Consider the following 10,671-nt stretch of genomic DNA (forward strand, 5'->3'; position numbering starts at 1 on the left):
CACATAAAAAATGCTCATCATCACTCGCCATCAGAGAAATGCAAATCAAAACCACAATGAGATACCATCTCACACCAGTTAGAATGGCAATCATTAAAAAGTCAGGAAACAACAGGTGCTGGAGAGGATGTGGAGAAAGAGGAACGCTTTTACACTGTTGGTGTGAGTGTAAACTAGGTCAACCATTGTGGAAGAGAGTGTGGCAATTCCTCAAGGATCTAGAACTAGAAATACCATTTGACCCAGCCCTCTCATTACTAGGTATATACCCAAAGGATTATAAATCATACTGCTATAAAGACACACACACATGTATGTTTACTGTGGCACTATTCACAATAGCAAAGACTTGGAACCAACCCAAATGTCCATCAGTGACAGACTGGATTAAGAAAATGTGGCACATATACACCATGGAATACTATGCAGCCATAAAAAAGGATGAGTTTGTGTCCTTTGCAGGGACATGGATGCAGCTGGAAACCATCATTCTCAGCAAACTATCACAAGGACAGAAAACCAAACACCGCATGTTCTCACTCATAGGTGGGAACTGAACAATGAGATCACTTGGACGCAGGAAGGGGAACATCACACACCGGGGCCTGTTGTGGGGTGAGGAAGGGGGAGGGATAGTATTAGGAGAAATACCTAATGTAAATGACGAGTTAATGGGTGCAGCACACCAACATGGCACATGTATACATACGTAACAAACCTGCACGTTGGTACCATAGAACATAAAGTATTAAAAAAGAAAAAAAAAACAGTTTCTACAGAGGTGCAACGTATTAGCCACCAATAATACCTTTGCCAACTGCAAATTTTCTCAATTTCCTTGAGCTGCTTACAGAACAAACAAAAACCGGCTTTATCAATTATTCTAACCATTTGCCAGTTACTTAGGTTTTAAGGAGGCTTTGATGTGCTTTAAAACCACATTTGTGTTAAATACCAACGTAAATGAAGCACAGAAATGAACAAAAAGGCTGCAGCGTAGGACTGTAGTTCATGGAGATGGTAGTTCTTCCCCCACTTCAGGATATTTCACTCTGAGGACATTAAACTATCATTAAGATTGTCTTCCCTTCTAGGCCTCAAGGATGGATTTAATTTTGTACAATTCTCAGACTTGATGGCTAATAGCAGTAATGCCGAACACAAACATCTGGACTCACTGCGGGAAATCATCACCTGAGTGAATGGCATGGAAGAGCTTCAGTGCCTCAGCCAGCGATCCAGAAATAAAACGTTAAGTCTTACCGAAGTAAGAAGCGAAACTGACAAGACCTAAAAACTGAACTTCAGGGAACATTCTCCTGCCATCAAAGTGATCGTCTATTCAGAATTTTGATATTTGGAAAATAGTAGGGCAAGAGATGTAGACTATAGGATTTGGGGTGTGTTTTTCTTAAGTAACTCATAAGCACTGTAAATATAGCTAAAACCCTGCACTGTACCCTCAAAGGATTGACAGCACCAAATGAAGAGGGAGATTTTTCATAACTATATTTGAAACCCTGGTCCTTGTCCAACAAGAAGGAGATAAGGTTTCCAAATCCGCATGCTGGAGATTGTGGAAATTCAATATTTCTCTGAATATCTGGGAGACCAGGACACAGGAACAGTGGTTTACAATCACAGAATTACTTTTCCCGCCCCCCTCCCCAGTAATTAATGGGATTACTGAATCTAATGGTAGTTCTAAGTCCTTTGAGAAATCTCCAACATCTATTGAATTGTTCTCTGGAGGTTTCCTATGATTGCATCCCTTATGTCAGCGACCCTAACAAGAGACCCAAGTCCTTCTCGGTGACCCCGCTTGTCTTTTGCCCCCGATCTCCTCCACCAAAGCATCAACAAACACATGTGTAATAGAAGTGTCACTGAAAAGGTAGGAGTCATTGCCCTGGGCACAGCGGGGAGACATTTTGTAGGCTGTCACGTCTTACCTGGGAAGAGAGATACTTTACTTACTTATTTTTGGATCAGATCTTTATTTATTTTTATAATTTCGACTTTTATTTTAGATTCAGGGGGTACATGTGCAGGTTTTTTTACATGAGTATATTGTGTGACACTGAGGTTTGCAGTACAAATGATCGCATCATACAGGTAGTAAGCATAGTACCCAATAGGTAGTTTCTCAACCCTTATCCACTCCTTCTCTCCCCACTCTAATAGTCCCCAGAGTCTATGATTCCCATCTTTATGTTCATGTGTACCCAGTGTTCAGCTCCCATTTATAAATGAGAACATACAGCATCTGGTTTCTGTTCCTGCGTTAGTTCACTTGGGATAATGGCCTCTGGCTGCATCCATGTTGCTACAAAGGAAATAATTTCATTCTCCTTTATGGCTGTGTGGTATTCCATGGTATATATGTACCACATTTTCTTTATCCAGTCCACCATTGATGAACACCTAGGTTGATTCCATGTATTTGCTATTGTGAATAGTGCTACGATGAACATATGAGTAGATGTGTCTTTTTGATATACTGATTTATTTTCCTTTGAGTATATACTCATTAATGGGATTACTGGATCTAATGGTAGTTCTAAGTCCTTTGAGAAATCTCCAAATTGCTTTCCACAGTGGCTAATTTACACTCCCACCAGCAGTGTATACATATTCCCTGTTCTCCACAGCCTTGCTGCCCTTATTATGAATTTTTTTTGACATTTTAATAGCCATTTTGACTGGTGGTGTGAGGTGATATCTCATTGTGGTTTTGATTTTCACATCTTTGATGATTAGTGATGTTGAGCATTTTTTCACGTTTGTTGGCTACTTCTATATCTTCAAAAAGCGCTTTAAAATGCATTATTAGTCCTCTCAGCCATTCCACCATCGGCAACTTCTTAATGGTTGTAGCCACCCTAACCCCTTAACAGCTCATGATTTTTCTGATCCTTCTCACCTCTCCCTGTTTACACCAGTTATGGATTGAATTGTGTCCCCCAAAAAGATATATTCATAGTCCTAACCTCCAGTGCGTGTGAATGGGACCTTATTTAGAAGCAGGGTCTTTGCAGATGCAACAAGTTAAGATGAAGTAATTTAGGTGGACCCTAATCCAATATGACTGGCATCTTTATAAGAAAAGGAGAAGATGCACAGACAGACACACGAGGAGGATGCCATGTGACAACAGAGGCAGAGCTGGAGAGATGCAGTCGCAAACCAAGGAACCAGGGATTGCACAGGCACCAGGAGTAACCAAGAAGAGGCAAGGAAAAATTCTGTCCAGAGCTTTGTAGAGGGAGCATGGCCCTGCTGACACCTTGATTTCAGACTTCTACCCTCCAAAGTGGAGAGAATAAATGTCTGTTATTTTGAGCCACTCAGTTTGTGGTACTTTGTTAAGGCAGGCCTAGAAAACTAATAAAAAACTCCCCTTCCTTCTGTCTCACTCCCTTTTATTTTCTCAGCAGAGATATTTAGTATCTCTTTATTATCTCAACACCTATCCTCAGATCTTCATCTCTGGCCCACAAGCTGCCAATGAATGCATTCTCCTGAATAAGGACAGTTCCCTCTCCAAGAGAAATTCTGTTGCCAGAGGTCAAGAAAAGAAAATTTTTTCTCCATTACCTACAGTGTATTTAGATTAGGAAAACATATAATCCAAGTGCCCAAATTAGATTTGGTGGTCTAAACTCTACAAATTGGCTGTTGCTCTTTAACAAATAAGCACACTCCCGCTTCACATGCATTGGCAGCTTCCCGCTGTCAATAGAGATGAAGACCCCCTGCTTGCAAAAGCCCAGAAAGCTTGCATAAGGTCGCCTCTACCTCCCTCTGCCTCATCCAGTACTGCTACCCAGCTGCCACTCTTGGCTCCACCCACACTGCCTTCTTTCAGTTCCTCATTTTCAACACATCCTCCCTCCACCCTCACACCATTGACCCTGCTACTCCTGCTGCCTGGAACGCTTTCTCCAGATTCCTGCCCTAGCCTGTCTCTGAGGTAACTCTAATCGTCATCTGATCTTAGGTCAACAGTCAAGTCCTTTCCTAAAGCCCCAGGACTGTGATGTATATATCGCATCTCCCAATCACAGACTTTTATGGCACCCACCGTTTCTCTTTAGTAATATTTATTCGTTGTTAATTACAACAGCTCTCTTAATTCAGCACCACAGGGAATTAAGTGATGCTTTCAAATCCCTTTGTAAAACATATTGATGGATTGCCCAGATCACGATCAACACTTGTGGCTTCTGCCACCTGGTAACCTCAACGCCTCTACTCCCACCAGCTGAGCTTATGCTTACTAAGAGTGGGTTGTTTTTGTTCCCAAACCTGTTTATGGCAGTTGTACTTGATTACTATAATTATGTAGTTTAATTAAATATCACATAAACTGATCAAATATGAGCATAAAAAGAGAGTTACTGTTTCTATGAAAGCTCAGTTAAATGCTTTGGAAAGACTTGAAAAGCTGGGGGAAAATAATTGCTCTTAAATTAGTTGCAGGCAAGACAAGTGTAAAAGATTGGGGAAAAAATAAAAATATAAGTGAATTCACTTAGTGAAGACACTTCACAAGTGTCTTTAAGTTTTCCCTTCACTTTAGAGTATCTGAAACTGGAAATTATAGATGATATGTATATCCCACCATTTTGAGTGGGTTTTATGCATGAAAGATAACGTAAACTTTCAATGACTGGATAGAGTCTAAAAGAAACCATCTTGACTCTAACAAATTTAGCAAATGAATGTTCATTTATGTATTTTAAGTAAGAAAATATTTATTATATATAACCATATCTATACGATTAAATATATATATCAAATCATATACATACTTCCCACTTTAACTGCATTTTCCAATTAACTAGTTATTGGTCTTACTCCCATTGGAAAATGGGTTTTCTACAGTAAATATTGACATGATCATTTCATTAAGATTTGACTGTGAGCTCTATTACAAGGAGTACGTGTATGTGGTTCAACACTAACATTCCAAGCTGGGTGCGGTGGCTCACACCAGTAATCCCAACACTTTGGGAGACCCAGGCAGGTGGATCACTTGCAGTTACGAGTTCAAGACCAGCCTGTCCAACATGGTGAAAACCCATCTCTACTAAAAATACAAAAATTAGCCAGAGGCGGTGGCGTGTGCCTATAATCCCAGCTACTCAGGTGGCTGAGGCAGGAGAATCGCTTGAACCCAGGAGGTGGAGGTTGCAGTGAGCCAAGATCCCACCACTGCCCTCCAGCCTGGGTGACAGAGCAAGACTCTGTCTCAAAAAAAAAAAAAGAAAACAAAAACAAAAAGCACTAGCATTCCAGTCCAGGCACAGTGGCTCAGGCCTGTAATCCCAGAACTTTGGGAGGCCGACGTGGGCAAATCACATGAAGTCAGGAGTTCAAGACCACCTGACCAACATGGTGAAACCCTGTCTCTACTAAAAATACAAAATTAGCCAGATGTGGTGGTACATGCCTGTAATCCCAGCTACTCGGGAGGCTGAGGCAGGAGAACTGCTTGAACCCAGGAGGCGGAGGTTGCAGTGAGCTGAGACTGCGCCACTGCACTCTAGCCTGGGCAACAAGAGTGAAACTCTGTTTCAGAAAAAACACACACACACACACACACACACACACTAGCATTCCAGTGCTTGACTATGGCACATAGTAAATACTCAGTCAGCATTATTCTGAATAAATTGGAAAATTTCCTTTATTTTTGTCCTGTGCACACATAGCAGATAATATTCAAATATGTGCAACAAAATTACTCCTCAGAATTCTTCTGAGCAATAAGTGTTAACTTCAACTTTGTGGAAGACTGCTCAGTATGCTGGGGTATGTTTGAGGGCCACAGTATCTTTTCTTTCTTACTGATAGGCTGACTGCCCTGTTTTGTCTGAACAGGACTCCCTGGATGGGGGTGAATCTGAACCAGGGAATAAAGGAGGTGCATTTTACTCTCCTCTCTTTATGCTGTGAGAAATCTATCCTCCTCCATGATCTAGCCTTAGTGAACATAACAGATGGGTTTAATCCATAAAAATGGAAAACTTTTCCCATTTCAACTCCATTTCCTGCCTGTCCAGGTAAAACAAAACCTTCCCTGAGGAAATGATGTAAATGCACTCAACATTCTTAAAAAATCCTACATAGCACAAAATATTGCTAGGAACTGAACCATGTTTCTTTTCATTTACATTTAAAAAGAATTATGAATGGGGTAATGAAAAAAATATAGATGGGAGTTAGGAAAGGCTTTCCAATTCCAGCTTCATTGTGATTTCCTTCACGAAGCTTCAATTACCTTGTCTGTAAAATGGGACTGATAAAAATGCATGCCCTGTCTATCTTATAGAATTATTGTGAAGAATCAAATTAAATGATCTCTATAAAGACTCTTGCAATACTACAAAGGGTGACATAAATATGCCCTGGTATTGTTACTACAAGGTCCCCTATGCCATATTTCCTCAACAGTGTCAGTTTCTGCCCTTCTTCTTTGTGCCTGGCAGGCTGCACTCGATTCATTTCCTTTAGCACAGATACAAGTAATCTTCTGTTATTACAGGTGAAAGGAAGTTGGAAGCTACTGATTTTGGAGTAGACAACAATGGTCTTGCTCCAACAAACTTTCTGGGGAAATCCACAGGACACTCATCTCCTATCTTGCCCCACAATCTTTTTAAGACAGATAAAGAAAGAAGTGTGAGTCAAGGTCCCTGCAAAAACTGTAATTTCATCACCAGTAAGGGTTTAAACTTTAACAGCTTTGGTATCCATCTGTCAAATGTCATTTGTTGGTTCCTAGTAGCTCAAACAAAAGAAAAAATACACATCCACTTCCTTCAATAAAATGTAAAAGTCTACAGTTTATCTATATTTGTGCACTCAAGCCATACTAATTTATTCTACAATTACTTTTATTTTTTAGCATTTTATTTGGCTTTTATACTACATAATTAATGGTGTTTACATGGAAAGGTTGTTTATGTAAATGGCCTAAGTGGATCACTGAGCAAGCTTTAAAACAAATAAACATTTTTCTCCTTTTAAAATTTACCTCACTGTTCTCTGAAGGTCTGGCAGAAGAGCAGAGTTTTTAAAATGTCAAAGGGGACACAGGAATCAGACTTTTGAGATCCATTCTCCCCTGGTGAGTTGGGCTTATAATTCTGTTTCCTGTAATGGTTGGCCTGGGGGGAGTCAACAGCGACCCCACTGACCCAGCACATCCCAGACTCAGAAGCCTGTCTTTTCTTTGGGAGGTTGCCACTGTTTTTCTCCACGACCTTAAACATAACACAATATCTGGCCCTTACAGATCGTTTCCTGCAGAGTTTGCAGACCTGAGGATGGGAGACTCATGAGATAAATATGCTCACTATAAAGACCAGAAATACACCAGGAAAGAAAACCTACCAAGTTTCTGAACACCTCCACCAAAACAACTGCATCACCTAATTGTGGCAATTACTGAGATTGTCCCTCTTTGTCAAAGTTCAAATTGCACGTTGTTTGAGTGGCAACACAGAGCCAAGTTACTGTAAAACAGAGCTGGCATGACAGTCACTACTTGCCAAGACATACATTATTTTTCTAAGGCATTCTGAAGGGAACATATTGACATCAAAGGCCATTTCTTTAGTCCTGCTCTTCCAGAGGCAAAACTAAGAGGGCAGGAGTGAAGACACCTTCCTCCACACCCACACAGGCCACCTTTCAGAGGCCTTAAGAGGGAAGCCTGGCTCCAGGTCATCTCTGGAAGAATAGGTCATGTGTTCCCTAAAGTACCTTTGGAGTTATGTCAGGAGTTACAGATCAGACTGTGGCAGCAGGTTTTCTCTACACCAGGCTTCTGCCTCAGAGATGACCATTGAAAAACTCAACCCAGGTGAGTTCTGAACATTCTAGCACACAGAGATCCCTGTACCAGTCCTATCCAGATTGGTAGAGCATAGCCTAGAATTGCAGTCCAGACCTAGAGGAGGACATGCAAGTCAAATGCCTAATGACAAGCATGTTTTTTTCTTTGTTTGTTCATTTTTGGGTTTTTTTTTTTTTTTTTGGAAACATACTTTCGCTCTTGTTGCCCAGGATAGAGTCTCAGCTCACTGCAACCCCCGTCTCCTGGGTTCAAGTAATTCTTCTGCCTCAACCTCCTGAGCAGCTGGGACTACAGGCACCCACCACCACGCCCAGTTAATTTTTGTATTTTTAGTAGAGACAGGGTTTCACCACGTTGGCCAGGATGGTCTCGAACTCCTGACCTCAGATGATCCGCTCACCTTGGCCTCCCAAAATGGTGGGATTACAAGTGTGAGCCATCGCACCTGGCAATAAGCATGTTTTGAATGAACAAAATTGTACAAGACCCATAACTGTCTTAAGACCTTCACATTCTTAAAACATTCTTTCACATCATTTGAAACATATTAAAAGGTATATACATTTCACACTTAATAATTTTTCTATAAAAGGACTTTTCAAATTTTGCTTGTGAAATTATTTGGCTAAAAGTTAAAATATAATTTCTCTACACTCACCACATATACTCAGGAACTCTCACTTGGTGAGAGCATCTCATCTAAAAACTGTTTTCCAATGTAATGAAGTTGTTATGAATGCTAAACCCAGCCATTAATGAAGCTGACACAGTGTTCGATTTTGTGATCATTTAATAAATGCTTATTAATTTTGCTATGACTGCCTTTTTTTGGTTTTGTAGAAAATCATTTTTCCTGGCCGGACTCCAGATATTTTCCCAAGCAGAGCTCCTTTCCCCAGCACTGCAGGCCCTGGATCTAGAGGCTAAACTGGTCCTCTGAGCTCATGGCAGTCAGCCAGGCACTCCCAAAGAGGGTATCAACCAGAGTGAGTTCTCAGGGATTCCCAGACATTCCACAGGACTCCCTCTAACCAAAACAATAATGGGGAGGCTCCGGGTCTTGTGCTATCACTTACAAACCCAAGAAATTCTTACTGATGAAACTCAAATTCTGAAAATTTGTGAACTTTTGGCTCCTTAGAGAAATTTACTCACAACCAGTGCTAAAAGCCTTCATTGTTGGCCTTGGTGAATCCATTCTTTTCCTTCGGTGGATGAAATCAGGTTTCATAAGTCAAAGTGATTTTATAAACCTTTGTCTTCCAACAATAAATGAGATTTGGAAGCTGATCTGGAGTTACATTTCTAGTAAGCTTTTCTATCACTCCGCAATATCTAAGATACTCATGCTCCACCAAGGTGTCAGATCCCTTCTTTAAAGACATCCTATCAGCAACTGTTAGGTGGAGTGTGCTTTACCACTTGACTTTTTTTTTTTTTCCAGAAAAACTAAGTCTTATCAGAGTGCATTAACTCAAAAATAACCACAGGCAGTCTGTTGACAGTCACAAAATTCCCTCTTTAGCCTATCAGAAAATGCTGAAGTGACAAAGAACTTGTAAATTCTACTATTTTAATGTGGCTTCCAGCAACATCACATAATCAGTGTGGTTTAAGGAATTCACTCCTGACCTTGGTTTGCTTTGTATCTTTTTTAAAATCACTGAGTACACATTGAATTTATAGTGGGAAGCTTAAGACATCAGACAGCATGAGATGGAATTCCAAATCTACCATTTTGTAGCTGTGAGAACTTCAGCAAGTTATTAAACCTCCATTTCTTCATCTGTAAAATGGTACTAATACTTAACTGCATTGTTCTCAGGATTAAACAGACTAATGAGTATAAAGCTTTTTGTGAGCAATCAATAAATGTTAGCTTTGAGTATTACTATAATTATCATCCATCATTTTCTCATTATTTACTATACCACCATTCAAGCACCTACAACCTCGACTGCTCAGTAGCTTCCTCACCTCCCTGCTTGTTCTACTCTTGCCCATCCTCAACCCTTCTCATCTACTTCCCAAAGCTGAGGGATCCTTTCAGAATGGAAAAGCAATCAATTCACCCCCTTCCCACATAAAACAGAAATGCCCCCAGCTACCCTTAGCACAAACCTGAAAGGCCCTGCATGGCCAGACTCTTGCTTACCCTCTCTAGCCTGTTTCCACCTCTCTCCCCCATTCCCTCTAAGCCTCAGTCATACTCGTCAGTCTTCTGCATACAACCCATACTGCACACCCTCCACCAGACCCTTCCCACATCCTGCAGAGCTCTGTCCCCAACCAACGCCCTTCAAATCCCAGCCCCAAAGCTACCTCTTCAACGAGATCCCACTCAGATCTTTTCTCATATTCCTTCCCTGCAAAGCACTTAGCTGAATAAACGCATTACCTATTTAATAAGGGATGATTTCCTAATGTCTGCTTTCCCACACGATTTTCAGTTTGCGGGAGGGTACAGCTGCCAGTTTTGCTCATCGCATTCCCCATAACCTAGTTCAGCCAAGACCTAGTGGGGGAGGAGAGTAAATATTAAATTAACGAAAGAATGAATGCATGCAGAAGGGTTAAAATGGCTCGGACTCCGCAGCCTCGAAGAGTTGGCTCCCGCACCTGAGGCTCGTTATTAAATGGTTCCTAAACATGCGGGGTCACTTTTCCGTGTTTTGTTTTTTAGTTTGGCCTTGGTTTGTGTGTTACTCTTCACGAGTCAAGGTTCAGGCGCCGCCATCCTTGAGAGCGTAGGCGGGACCCCATCTGAGATAAACGGAGTCCACCCGGCAGTGCTGCAGGCGTGG

The 10,671-nt window shown here is 41.1% G+C and overlaps 1 long non-coding RNA gene across 1 annotated transcript in view; it reads right to left on the reverse strand.

The window, feature by feature from the left end:
• The window catches only part of LOC108538904 (uncharacterized), a 16,947-nt gene extending 6,364 nt beyond the window's left edge, over positions 1-10,583 (reverse strand). Inside the window, exons 1-2 of the long non-coding RNA XR_001888224.1 lie at positions 10,487-10,583; positions 10,266-10,382 (exon numbers count right to left, since the gene is read on the reverse strand). This is a non-coding gene — a long non-coding RNA (uncharacterized LOC108538904). The remainder of the gene's footprint in view (positions 1-10,265; positions 10,383-10,486) is intronic.
• Between the last annotated feature and the right edge of the window lie 88 nt (positions 10,584-10,671).

This window comes from Rhinopithecus bieti, unplaced genomic scaffold (assembly GCF_001698545.2).
Source record: "Rhinopithecus bieti isolate Rb0 unplaced genomic scaffold, ASM169854v2 scaffold_14936, whole genome shotgun sequence".
Lineage (NCBI taxonomy): Eukaryota > Metazoa > Chordata > Mammalia > Primates > Cercopithecidae > Rhinopithecus > Rhinopithecus bieti.